Source organism: Ovis canadensis, chromosome 11 (genome assembly GCF_042477335.2).
Source record: "Ovis canadensis isolate MfBH-ARS-UI-01 breed Bighorn chromosome 11, ARS-UI_OviCan_v2, whole genome shotgun sequence".
Lineage (NCBI taxonomy): Eukaryota > Metazoa > Chordata > Mammalia > Artiodactyla > Bovidae > Ovis > Ovis canadensis.
This window is the reverse complement of record NC_091255.1, coordinates 34,479,596-34,493,624: the sequence shown is the minus strand read 5'-3', so window position 1 is coordinate 34,493,624 and position 14,029 is coordinate 34,479,596.

The following is a 14,029-nucleotide window of genomic DNA, read 5'->3' as shown; positions in this document are numbered from 1 at the left end:
GTGGACCAGACAGATGTAAAGGCATGTTTGATTCTTTTGTGGAAACAATACATACAAATTGTACAAAATTTAAACGCTGTGAAAGGACGATGAGAAGTAACATTCACCCTCATCCTGATTCTTAGTTTTGCACTTCTGCTCCTTAGGAACAACCCAGTCTTAATTTCTTGAGTGCTCTTCCTTAGAGATTCTCTGCATGTCCAGTCTATAAACATGTATCTCATGAATGGAGGATGTTTAGGATTTTAAGGAATATTTGTTCCTAAATAGTCCCTCTCCTCCTTCTCCCACGAGCATACATCCTTGCTCTGTTGATGCTGGACTTGGCCATGACTTGCTCAGGCTAGTGGGATATTAGTAGGTGTGACATGAGTAAAGATTCAAAATATGGTTACTTGCTGGAGCTCTCCTTGTGCTCTACTCTGACCATGAGAGAAACATGCTCCACGTAGATGGCTGGATGATCCTAGAAGAAGGAGAAACATGTGGATCACAGCTGCTCCAGGCTTTCTGTAGTCCCCCAGTCTGAACAAGTGCAACTGACTACACATCTATGAGCCTGATAATGAATGCTTATTGTTGTATGTCAATGATTTGAGGGGTTGTTTGTTATGTGGCAATAGCTGATTGATACAATGTCTGTTATTATTCAGTTGCTAAGTCATGTCTGACTCTTTGGGACCCCATAGGCTGCAGCATGCCAGGCTTCCCTGTCCTTCACTATCTCCCAGAGTTTGCTCAAATTCATGCCCACTGAATCATGTCCTTCTCATTCTCTGCCACCCTCTTTTCCTTTTGTCTTCAATCTTTCCCAGCAGCAGGGTCTTTTCCAATGAGTTGGCTCTTCCCATCAGGTGGCCAGAATATTGGAGCTTCAGCTTTAGCATCAGTCTTTCTAATGAATATTCAGCGTTGATTTCCTTTAGGATTGACTGGTTTGATCTCCTTGCAGTCCAAGGGACTCTCAAGCATATTCTGGAATGTTTATGTACACTGAAAAAAAAAATGGAAGCAATGTTTATATATTCACATGTTATTAAGGACCTTGCTTTCTTCAAATAATAAATGTTGGAAGAAATATGTCTTAGAAATTGTTCTATATTGAGACATTTTCATGTGTTCCATTCTTTGCAAGGGCTATATAATATTCCATTGTCCATGGTGAAGCATGTTACTTATTGATGGACATTTAGGTTGTTTCTGGCTTTTCCTGTTACTACAAATACTGTAATGACTCACAATTATTTGTAGGACACATACTTAGAAGGAGAAATTACTAGATCAAAGGGTATGTTCAAAGAAGTTGAATCGATTTCTGCTCCGACAGCCAGTATCTGCTATTTCCCCATGCCAGGGATAATATTGGGAAGATATCTCTTTACCCCAGCAATAAGCCTTCTGACTTTCCATCTACAGCCCCATGGTCTTCAAGGCTCACCACAGGTTTCTAAAAAGCAGTGTTTTCCCAAAGTGGTATATGATTTCAGGTGGCACCAGGGAATGGTTTTTACAAGGTGCACAGACCAGACACTCACTAACATTGAATCACATAGAAAGAAAATTATTCCCTTTTCAAGTCTCTTTCACTCCTCTGATTACATTAAGGAGAAAGTCCCACTTGGATGCTGATGTATTTTAATATTAGTCAGTTCAGTTCAGTTCAGTTCAGTTCACTTCACTTCACTTCAGTCGCTCAGTTGTGTCTGACTCTTTGCGACCCCATGAATCGCAGCACGCCAGGCCTCCCTGTCCATCACCAGCTCCTGGAGTTCACTCAGACTCACATCCATCGAGTCCGTGATGCCATCCAGCCATCTCATCCTCTGTCGTCCCCTTCTCCTCCTGCCCACAATCCCTCCCAGCATCAGAGTCTTTTCCAATGAGTCAACTCTTCACATGAGGTGGCTAAAGTACTGGAGCTTCAGCTTTAGCATCATTCCTTCCAAAGAAATCCCAGGGCTGATCTCCTTCAGAATGGACTGGTTGGGTCTCCTTGCAGTCCAAGGGCCTCTCAAGAGTCTTCTCCAACACCACAGTTCAAAAGCATCAATTCTTCGGCGCTCAGCCTTCCTCACAGTCCAACTCTCACATCCATACATGACTACTGGAAAAACCATAGCCTTGACTAGATGGACCTTAGTCGGCAAAGTAATGTCTCTGCTTTTGAATATGCTATCTAGCTTGGTCATAACTTTTCTTCCAAGGAGTAAGCGTCTTTTAATTTCATGGCTGCAGTCACCATCTGCAGTGATTTCAGTAGTTGCTAATTTCTCTTTTATCAAAAAAGGAAGAGGTCTTGAGTTCCAAGCTTTCAAAGGCAGTCATACCTGGCTAGCACTGTATTCATTTTTACCACTTACTTTAAAAAAAGATCTATTTATTTAATTGGGCTGCGCTGGGTCTTTGTTGCTGTGCAGGGGCCTTTTCTAGTTGTGGTAAGTTGGGGCCACTCTCTAGTTGCTGTGTGCAGTCTTCTTATTATATTGGCTTATCTTGCTGTGCAGCACAGGCTCTAGGGTGTGCAGGCTTCAGTACTTGCGGCACATGGACTCAGTAGTTGTGGCTCCCGGGCTCTAGAGCACAGGCTCAACAGTTGTGGCACGTGGGCTTAATGGCTCCATGGCATGTGGGATCCTCCTGGATCAGGGATCAAACCCGTGTTTCCTGTTTTGACAAGTGGGTTCTTTACCACTGAGCCATGAGGGAAGCCCTACCAGTTACTTTTATTGTGACTAATGACTGTCTTTTTTTTTTTTTTTTAATCACTTTGGGTGATGATGGCATGTTTCCCTTGAAAAGAAAAATTTATTTCATTAGCAAAAGAGCTACTTTTGATGTTATAAAATATATCATATATACAAGAGTTTATGTAACTTACACAATTTAAGAACAGTAAAACAAAGCCCATGTTTCTAAAACAGTATCTTGAAGCTACCTGGGACACAGGAACTTTTCCATGAGAAGGATGGTCACCGGTCCCCCTTCCTCCCCCAGCCTCCAACACAGGAACCACCCAGGTACCACTGATGCTTGTGCTGTGACAGCTCTGGCTCCTTTGTCAATTGCACCAGCTTCTAATTTTAAAAAATGACCAAAGCAAACATTACTGATCACTCTTTTCTTTTTTTTTTTTTTGTACCAAGCCCTAAACTGAGCACTTTACAAAGAGTGTCTCACTTAAGTCTCCCAGCAACCATGAGATGATAGTAATAAGAGAAAAAAATTCAGTAAAAAATAAAAGTTTGTGGTCAGATTCTTTTTCTTTCTGTTAAAAATGATTTTAGACTTACAGAAGAGTGGTAGGGATAGTATGGAGCCTTCATGTATACCTTTCACCCAACTACATTTACTGCTAACATCTCACACAACCATAGTACAATGATTGAAAACCAGGAAGTTAACATTGATTGGATGCTATTGACTAATCTTATTCAAAATTTTCCAGTCTTCCCACTAAGATCCTTTTTCTGGGTCCAGGATCTAATTCAGGGTCCTATATCACTTTTTTTTTGTAGTCCTATCTATCTAATTTTGTTCAATCTGGGATAGTTCCTCAGGCTTTCTGTACCTTTTGTAACCTTAATGCTTTTGCAAGAACTGGCCAGTTATTTTGTTAACTCTCAGTCTGGGTTCATCTAAAGTTTTCTCATGAACACCATGGAAGTGATATATTCTACTGCTCATTGCATTATAGCGGGAGTTATCTGTTTGTTTTTGATAGTGTTTTATCTTTCAAAAATACTAAGTAAAGATATTAGTATGTCTACAGACAGAGTTTGTAAAGTTTTGCTTTTAATTGAAGTGTAGTTGACTTATGGGCTTCCTTGTAAAGAATCTCATAAAGAATTCTTCCTTGTAAAGAATTCTTTCCCCGGTAAAGAATCCGCCTGCCAATGCAAGAGGCTTGGTTTCAATCCCTGGGTTGGGAAGATCCCCTGGAGAATGAAATAGCAACCCACTCTAATATTCTTGCCTGGAGAATCCTGTGGACAGAGGAGGCTGGTGTGCTACAGTCTGTGGGGTCACAAAGCATTGGACACAACTTAGTGACTAAACAACAACAATACATTTGATTTACAATGTTGTGTCAGTCTCTGCTGTACAGCAGAGTGACTCAGTTTTACCCATGTATACTTTTAAAGATATTCTTTTCCATTATGGTTTATCTAAGGAGACTGGACATAGTTCCCTTTGCTATACAGTAGGACCTTGTTGCTTATTGATTCTAAATGTAATAGTTTGCATCTATTAATATTAATACCAACCTCAAATTGCATTATACCAGAAGGTATGTGTGTATGTGTATGTGTGGTAGTTGCTCAGGCGTGTCCGACTCTTTGTGACCCCATGGGCTGTAGCCTGTCTATGGGATTCTTCAGGCAAGAATACTGGAGTGGCTTCTCATTCCCTTCTCCCGGGGATTTTCCCAACCCAGGGAAGTGAATCTGGATCTCCTGCATTGCAGGCAGACTCTCTACTGTCTGAGCTATGAGGGAAGCCCAGGAGGTATCTGATGTCAATATGTCTTGGGGAGATATGTGTGACTAAGGTTTGGGAAATCCTTCTGTAGGCAGAGAAGCTGTACCCTGGTGGCATTTGTGATGTGGAGTTGTGTCTCCATTACAATTCCCCCCCATCCTGGCCTCCTGCAGAAAGCTGACCATCTTTGGCCCATGTCATTACTCACGGCCCAGCTCTGTAGTGGTCCCTATAGAGATGAGAATCTGCATCCCATCCCCCCTCCCCATCCCCCTGCTTCCCCCATTTGGTCTTGAATGGTGACTGGTCTGAGACTCTAATTAGCTTTGATGCCCATGCTTTCTGAGAAATGCTCCTGCTGGCTCAGATGCACAGCAAGAGACAGATCTTTGGATCTGATCTTCCCTTGGATGCAGCTTTTTAGGTTAGAAAATAAAGACGTCCCAGGCAGGTGGGAACCGTGACACCCTCGACAGAAGCATCTCTGCAGTTTTTCCTTTCAGCCCCCAAAGAGATTTTCCCAACTGATCTTGTTCACCATCTGTTGCCAAATGGTTTGCTTTGTTTGACTTTCCCTTTGTGCTTGGGAAAACGGACTGTGAAATCACAACCTCTCTTCCCTCTGTGATCTGAAGAAACTCTCTCTTTTGGCTTCTTTCCCCCTTGGATTCTCCCTGGGGTTTGGGCCCAGGGGGGACTTCTGGGGTCTTGGATCTGCTGTCGGTTCCTGGGCAGCCTGCATTGGTTCAGGTCTTGGATAATATTGTCCTGAGGAGAAAAGCCAGTTACCCAAAGCTATGACTAATTAACTACCACAGAGGGCTGAATCTCAGAAGAAAATATCTGATTCTCCCCAGGGTCTACTTAATGAGATGACAGCTCCACAGGGTTGCCTTGGACAATTTCAAGGCCTGAAATGGATCCTACTACTCAACTCACGCTGAATCTGGCCCCCAAATCACCTCTGCTTAATTTCTGGCTTGTACACTGCCTGGTTTCATATGCTGTCAAAGCCAACCAATGAAGATGATAAATAAGTTAGTCTTTTTTTTTTTTTTGGTCAATATGAGTCCTTTCTTCATTTCTCTCTCTCTTTTACATGTGAAGTCCTGGTTTAGTGAAAGTGAAGTAGCTCAGTCGTGTCCAACTCTGCGACCCCGTGGACTGTAGCCCTCCAGGCTCCTCCGTCCATGGGATTCTCCAGGCAAGAATACTGGAGTGGGTTGCCATTTCCTTCTCCAGGGGATCTTCCCATCCCAGGCATCGAACCCAGGGATCAAACCCAGTTCTCCTGCATTGCAGGCAGATGCTTTAACCTCTGAGCCACCAGGGAAGCTTTAGGCACCAGAAAATGCACAGGAGACTTTGAGGAGTCTCCATCAGAGAGAGGAACTCAGGGAGGTAAAGTGGGGGCAGTAGAATATGACTGACTGCTCTAGTACAGTCATGGATTAACTCAACAACTCTTTACTGAGTACTTACTTATGTGTGAAGTGCGGCTTCCCTGGTGGCTCAGATAGTAAAGAATCTGCCTGCAATGCAGGAGACCTGGGTTCAACCCCTGGGTTGGGAAGAACTCTTGGGTTGGGAAGAACTCTTGGGTTGGGAAGATCCTCTGGAGAAGCAAATTGTTACCCACTCCAGTATTCTTGCCTAGAGAGTTCCATGGACGGAGGAGCCTGACCTGCTACAGTTCATGGGGTTGGAAAGAGTCAGAAACACCTGAGTGACTAACACACATTTACCATGTCCGGGGCACTGTGGTTGCTGCTGTGGAAACAGCAGTGAATGGGCCATAAGTATGACCCCTGCCCTTTTAGAGTTTGGAGTTTGGTTGGGAATTCCAGATAACATTAAGTAAGAACGATGAGGTCGAAGGTAGATGCTTTGGGAGTGAGGTGGAAGAGTCCTAACCCCGTGTGGGGGTGAAGAGTACATTTCCAGGAGGGACTTGGATAGTAGGTAGAAATTATGCACCTTGAAGAGCCAGAGGTGGACACGTTGGTGTGTTTTGGGCAGAGGCAATGGGCCATGATGCTCAGAGATAAGAAAGTGTGGTGCATTTGGGGAGCTGTTAGAAGGTCAAATTGGAACCCAGAATTCAAGGAGGAGAGTGGAGAGAGGTGAGGCTGGGGAGAGAGGCAAGGAGGGCCTTGTATGCTCAGGGGTATGACTCTTTCTAAGAGCAATGGGGAGCTATTTCAGGGTCCTGTATGAGAGTGATGTGTTCCGATATTCATCTTAGAACAGTCAACATGGCTGCATTGTGCAGGCTGGAAAAGAGAAGCAGGAGCCATAGGGCAGATATTGCAGAAGACCTGGGAAGAAATGATGGTGGCCTGGATTTGGGTAGGACGGAGAGAAGGGAATGGATGGAGAAGAGGTCTTTAGTTTCACTCCACATCCAGGAATAACAACATGGGAAATACACTGAGTCTGCGTCCTGATTGGCTCTATACTTTTTTTTTTTTTTGACAGTCACATATCTCTGTGAAATCAGAATTTACTCTTCGTGGCAAAACCACCATTATTGTTTATCACACAATGAGTTATAACCAATGGAACGTGAGGAGAACTGATGTAAGCTATTTCCAGGCCTGGTTTAAATGTATCCCACATAACCCTACAGTGTATACCCAAAGAGGTGATTTTTTAAGATGCAAAGAGCCTGGATCCCTGAGTCCCTGCTAGGAGGAGAGCCCCAAGGGCAACTTCCTAGCTTGCTTTGGCAGTGACACAAATAAGAAACCAAACTGCATTTTATTAGGCCACTGAGATTTTTAAAAAATTTCATTCAAGTATAGTTTTAGTGTTGTGTTAGTTTCTGGGGTATAGCAAAGTGATTCATATATATATACACACACACACACACACACACACACAAGCATTCTTATGTGGATATATATAATACATAATATATGTGTGTGTATATATATATATATTCCTTTTCAGATTCTTGTCCATGTCAGTTATTATAAGATTTTCTATATAGTTCCCTGTGCTATACGGTAGGACTTTGTTGTTTATCTATTTTATATGTAATACTGTGTATCTGTTAATCTCAAACTCCTGATTTCTCTCTCCCCACTTCTTCCCCTTTGGTAACCATAAGTTTGTTTTCTATGCTTGTGAGTCTGTTTCTGTTTCATAAATAAGTTCATTTGTATCATTTTTTAGATTCCTCATATAAGTGATATCATATATTTTTCTCTTTTTCTGTTTGACTTATTTCACTTAGTATGATTATTTCTAGGTCCATTCATGTTATTGCAAAGGGCATTATTTCATTCTTCTTTATGACTACTATTTCATTATATATACACATATATACATACATATATATGTGCCGTGCCTTCGTTATGCATTCATCTGTCAGACATTTGGGTTGTTTCCAGATCTTGGCTATTGTAAACAGTGTTGCTATGAACACTGGGGTGTATGTATGTTTTTGGATAACAGATTTCTGTGGATACATACTGAGGAATGGGTTTATGTATCATATGATAGCTCGGTGCTTAGTTTTTTATGAAACCTCCATATTGTTCTCCATTGTGGTTTCACCAATTTACATTCCTGTCAACAGTGTAGAAGTGTTCCCTTTTCTCCACACCCTCTCCTGCATTTGCTGTCTGTAGACTTTTTGATGATGTCCGTTCTGACTGGTGTGAGGTGATACCTCATTGTAGTTTTGATCTGCATTTCTCTAATAATTAGTGATTTTGAGCATCTTTTCATGAAGCCATCAAGATTTTGAAGTTGTTAATTACAGAAGCTGAAGTTAAACACCGGACCATAAATCAGCTGGCTCATAGTTTTCCTATCCCTTCTATGACACTTCAGTAGCTCCCAACTCTCTGCATCCAGCAAAGAGGGAAGGGTCACATTTCAGACACAGATGGAACAGGAAGTGTTGGGTGTCAGTGAGGTGCAGAAAGACGTAAAAGCAGTCAGACAGATACAGCAATGTGAGGCCCTAACAACCAAGCACCCTACAGACCTGGAAAATCACACAGTAATAGTGGTAAAGATAATAAACGGAAGTACCCTGGTGTCAAGGACTGTGCTAACGGTTCTTTTAAAGAATTATTTATTTATTTATAGAATTTTTGGGGGGCTGTAATGGGTCTTCATTAGTGCACGTGGATTTCTCTAGCTGCAGAGAACAGGGCTACTCTGTGCTGCAGTGCGCGGGCCTCTCACTGCAGTGGATTCTCCTGGAGGGGAGCACAGGCTCCAGGGCATGGGCTTCAGTAGCTGTGGCACATGGGCTTAGCTGCCCCGCAGCATGTGGGATCTTCCTGGACCAGGGATCTAATTAGTGTCCCCTGCACCGGCAGGCTGATTCTTAATCATGAGGCCACCAGGGAAGCCTTTGTGCTAATATTTCATTAAATCCACTAGATGGATGCTATTATGATTTTTTTTTCAGATGAGACAACTGAGGCCTAGAGAGGTTGAGTAACTTTCTCAAAGCCACACAGGATTTGAGGCCAGCCATCCTGACTCAGGAGTCTGTACTCTTAGTCACAACACAAAGACACAACCACAGAGGGCCGGAGATGAGGTCACGCACGCAGGCATGACAGAGACAGAGAGTTTCCACTGACCTTGTCCCCAGCGTGAATACCATTCTGTTTTCGGGAAAGAGATGGCCTGATTGCAGCGGTGACAAGAACAGAGTGTTACTTTTAACAAAGACTCACTTTAATGAAATTCTCAGCTGGCTTAGGACATTTTGTTTCTCTCTAGATAACTTCCCGATGCTATCATTTTTTTGTATACCCTGTTTATTTCACCTGCTCTGTCTCTCCCTGGCCCATAAAGGTTTGTTTGATGTTCCTTAGTTACAAATGCTCTTTTCCTGAATAGCAAATAGGATGCACCCTTCAGAGGAATTTATGATTCCCCTCTTGTTCTTCTTGTTTCCAAATGGGATACGTCCATAGAAGGGGCTTCTTTCTGTCAAGGCCTGAAATTTCTTAGCAAATGGGCTGTCTGCTGAGAATGTGGGCTTGCTTCTTCAGTTCCTAGGCTTGGTAGCCTGCATGGTACCCTATGTCCTAACCTTGGAGGTCACATAATGTTACGTCTATCATGCTCCATCAGCTGAGGCAGTCCCAAATGTCTACCAGGACCAAGAGGAGGGAATATTGATCCCATCACTCAGTGGAGAAGAGGCAAGATTCTAGAAGAGGATGTGGGGCAGCAGACATCATTTGAGCCAACTTTGGGAAATACAGCAGACATACCATTTTATACGTGAATCCCTTCTTTGTAGCCTAACACATGTCTGCATGGTCTCCACACCTCTGATGGGGAGTTTACTGCCCTGACTGGTTAGGGTTCTTTGACTTTAAGCCACAGGTGCCAATTCTGGATAACTTAAGTTACAGAAGATTTCCTGGCAGGAAGTCATGGGTATTCTTGGCATAAGAAAAGGACCATTGCATCCCCAGAGGCAGAAGAACGGGAATGTCTTGCCCAGGCTCTGCCTGGGATAAATGGATCCCAGCTCATGTCTGAGTCTTTCACTCACTCTGTTTAGAGTTTAAGTGATAGGGAGGAAGATCTGAATGACTTCGCTTGTGCCATGGACTTAACCCCTGACTACTTGCTAAACTCTGAGCAAGTTACTTAGTTGCTTCCAGGCTCAGTTTCCTCATTTGTAAAGTGAGGACACTAATAGTAGCTATTTCCTAGGATATGTGAAACAAAATAAGACGGTGCTTACAAAGTGCTCAGACCAAGGTCTAGGGCATGATAAATCTTCAATGTGAGCTAACAACCACTACTGATATTAATGCAACAACTCCTATTATTTTGGTTGGCTTGCACAGGGCCAGGCAGAGAGTCAATGCCCAGTAAATAGTATTGAATGAATGAAGAATGAATGAACAAAGAAATGAATGACTTCTGCTGTAATAATGGCCACAAAGTTTTTTGGAAGCTGTCTTTGAACACGTTTTACAACTAGATCAGAACAAGGAGAATCGACCGACAGCAGTCCCAGTGCACTTAAATATTGGACCCCTCCTCCTTAGTCACTCATTTCTACCTCTCCAGTCCTCATTCTGAAAAGTAATCTCTGGGACTGCTCCTTGCCCAAGTCCTTCACAGATGCTGCAAACAGTAAACAAAGAAACTCCATCCTGAGGAGGTGAATAACATGCCAGCGGGATTTCATTCCACATCAGTTCTTGTGTCATATTTGATTAATTTTATATCTAGCTTCATTACGTCTCATCCCTCATTTCAAAGGCATCCTTCAGATGGGACACTCCAGGAGGCAGAGAGGGGAGACCAAGCAGGGGGCAAACCAATGCAGAGAATTCACAAGTACCCAAAAAGAGGAGTGATGGAGAAATTTAACACTCTCAGAGCCTCCCGGGTGGTCACAGAATGAGCTCATTGCTGGCGCAGCGGTCTCTCCCAGGCTCGAGTCAGGGTGTCCCAGCCACTGCCAGAGAGATGGCCACTTTACACATTATTAATCAGCAGAGTGGCCGGGAAATGCTGACCCACTTAGCCGGGATAGTCAAGCAGGTGAGAGCTCCTAGAGCTGACAGAATCTGGCCTGGGGGCATATGTCTCCGGGTGGGCTGTCTGGGGCTCTGTGATCTCTACTTTAGTGGCTGTGCAGCCCGAGGTAACAAATCCAGCTCCTTGGGCAAGAACTTGCTTAAATGGGTCAGGGCAAGATTTAACTCTTTTGGTACATCTGAGTTCTGGGTCCTTCTTTTCAAGAGAGCCAATGACATCCTCCTTCCCATCTCCTCCCCACCGTCTCCTCCCCGTATGTCACCTCTTCTTATAACTCTGAGGAATCATCTAGCATTTATTTAAGTCAATTCAGCAATTATGTATTGAGTCCTGCGGCAAACAACTCAGGTATTGGTGTCAGGCCTGTCCCACGGGTTCACCTCTAGTTTCAGCTGTGTGGATGTGTGACCGGGCCTGTGACTATGGATGGAGGCTGAGCTTGGATCTTGGCCCCAGCCTGCCCTGATCATGGGCACAGACTGAGTTCTCATCCTGGTCACAGGCTGAGCTCTGATCACAAAAGAACATGGTGAGAGGATTGAGGATGGCTCAGCTCGGGCCACCCCCACTTCTATAGTCGCGGGTGGGATCCTCGCCCTCTCGGTGGGATAAGAGGAGAGGAAGAATCAAGGAACAGGCCTCCTGCTCACAGCCAAAGATGGGGACAATTAGGGCAGCTTGCATTTTCAAGTTTCTAACTCAGAAAAAGCCACGGCAGTTTCAGGCGGAGCCTAATGAGGTTTTTCAGAACTGTGTCTTGTTTCCTTTAGCTTATAGAGGTTATTGTGTTTTGCAGGAAAATTAACTGGCAATTAAATTTCTGAAAAAGTGTTTGAAACGCCTACAAGCTGTGCCTCATTGTTTTGCAAGATTGGGTACACAATGTAATAATTCCATCTGCAAATTGATTTTCTCTCACTCACAGTCTCTGATGTCACCGCAGTGTCATTCATTTAGTTGCTCACTCATCCTTTCATTCTGTGCACACTTGCTATGTGCCTCACGTGACCCAGGCAGTCTGGGGGAAGACAGAGGCGGGTCAGACACTGTCTCTGTCCCCCCAGGCAGCTCTCTGTCTGGAAGGAAGGCAGGATTTTCTCAGAAATAAAGGTCACAGGAAACACAATGTGAGCATTCCTTTCAAAAGAGATAGTGCTTTGGACTTCCAGATGGGGGAAGGGCAACTTCTGACTTTGTTTCCGGGGACAAAGAATAGAAAGAAAGCTGTTGATGGGCACTAATATTTTTTTTCTCCTTTTTAAGAATTGAAGTATAGTTGGTGTGCAACATTATATAAGTTACAGTGTAGTGATTCACAATTTTTAAAGGTTATGCTCCATTTATGAGGCTTCCCTGGTGGCTCAGATGGAAGAATCTGCCCGCAATGCGGGAGACCTGGATTCGATCTCTGGGTCAGGAAGATCCCCTAGAGAAGGGAATGGCTACCCACTCTAGTATTCTTACCTGGAGAATTCTTTGGACAGAGGAGCCTGGCGAGTTACAGTCCATGGGATCGCAAGAAGTCAGACACGACTGAGTGACTAACATTTTCACTCCATATATAGTTATAAAATATTTGTTATATTCCCCGTGTTGTACAATATACACTTGTAGCTATTTTATACCTAATAGATTGCACTTCTTAATTCTCTGTCCCTGTATTTCCCCTCCCCGCTCCCTCTCCCCACTGGTAACCACTAGTTTTTTCTCTGTCTGTGAGTCTGCTTCTTTTTTGTTCCATTCACTGGTTGGTCGTATTTCTTTAGATTCCACATGTAAGCGACATCATACAGTATTTATCTTTCTCTGTCTGGCTCATTTCACTTAGCTTAATATATTCCAAGTCTATCCGTGTTACCGCAAATTTCATTCTTTTTAATGTCTGAGTAGTATTCCACTGTGGTGTTAACACACCGCATCTTTATCCATTCATCTGTTGATGGACACTTGGGTTGCTTCCATATCTTGGCAACTGTGAATAGTACTGCAATGAACATTTGCGTGCACGTATATTTTTGAATTTGTGTTTGGTTTATTTCTGGGTATATGGCTGGAGTGGAATTGCTGATTCATATGGTAGTAGCTAACAGTTATTGAACACATGCTGTATATAAGACGCTGTGGTGAGTATTTTGCATCTGGGATCTCACTCACTCCTTCAAACAATCCTGTGAGGTAAGGTTATTACCACCATTTACAGGTGGGGAAACTAAGGCTCAGACTGGTTAGATGATTTTCTTGGGACCATGTAGCTAGCAAACATCAGAGTCGATACTGGAACTTGGAACTCTCTGAGTAAAACGTTTCCCACTAAACATGCTACTTCTCTAAGGATGATTTCTTTGCTATGTGGGTAGCTTTTGTGTTTCCTTTCAGCACAAATGAAGGAGCTGGGAAGGATCTAGCTGGCAGATAGTCTAAGACTGAAAGGACACCAAATGTGCTTTGAAGAAGGAAGCTGCTGAGATTGGAGGAGAGATGGCTAATCTATAATTTTTTGAGTGTCTGCTCAATTTCTACTTGGTGCTTTCCATACGTTTGTTCATTTAGTCCTCACTTCTACTAAGTGTTGAAAGGGAAAGTCACTCAGTCGTGTCTGACTCTTTGTGACCTCATGGACTATACAGGAGTGGATAGCCTTTCCCTTCTCCAGGGGATCTTCCCAACCAAGGGACTGAACCCAGGTCTCCCACCCTGTAGGCAGACTTTTTACCAGCTGAGCCACAAAGGAGGCCCAAGAATCTGGACTGGGTAGCCTATCCCTTCTCTAGAGGATCTTCCTGACCCAGGAATCGAAGCGGGGTCTCTGGCTTTGCAGGTGGATTCTTTACCAACTGAGCTATTAGGGAAGGACCACTCTATGAGTTAAGCATTGTTGTGTGCATTTTTTAAAAAGGAAATGGAGCCTTAGCAATATAAAATGAACTCTCTAAGGTCACACAATTAATAGATGTTGGAGCCGTGACTCAAGGTTGGGTCTGTCTGACTCTGAAATCTGACTTCTTTTTCT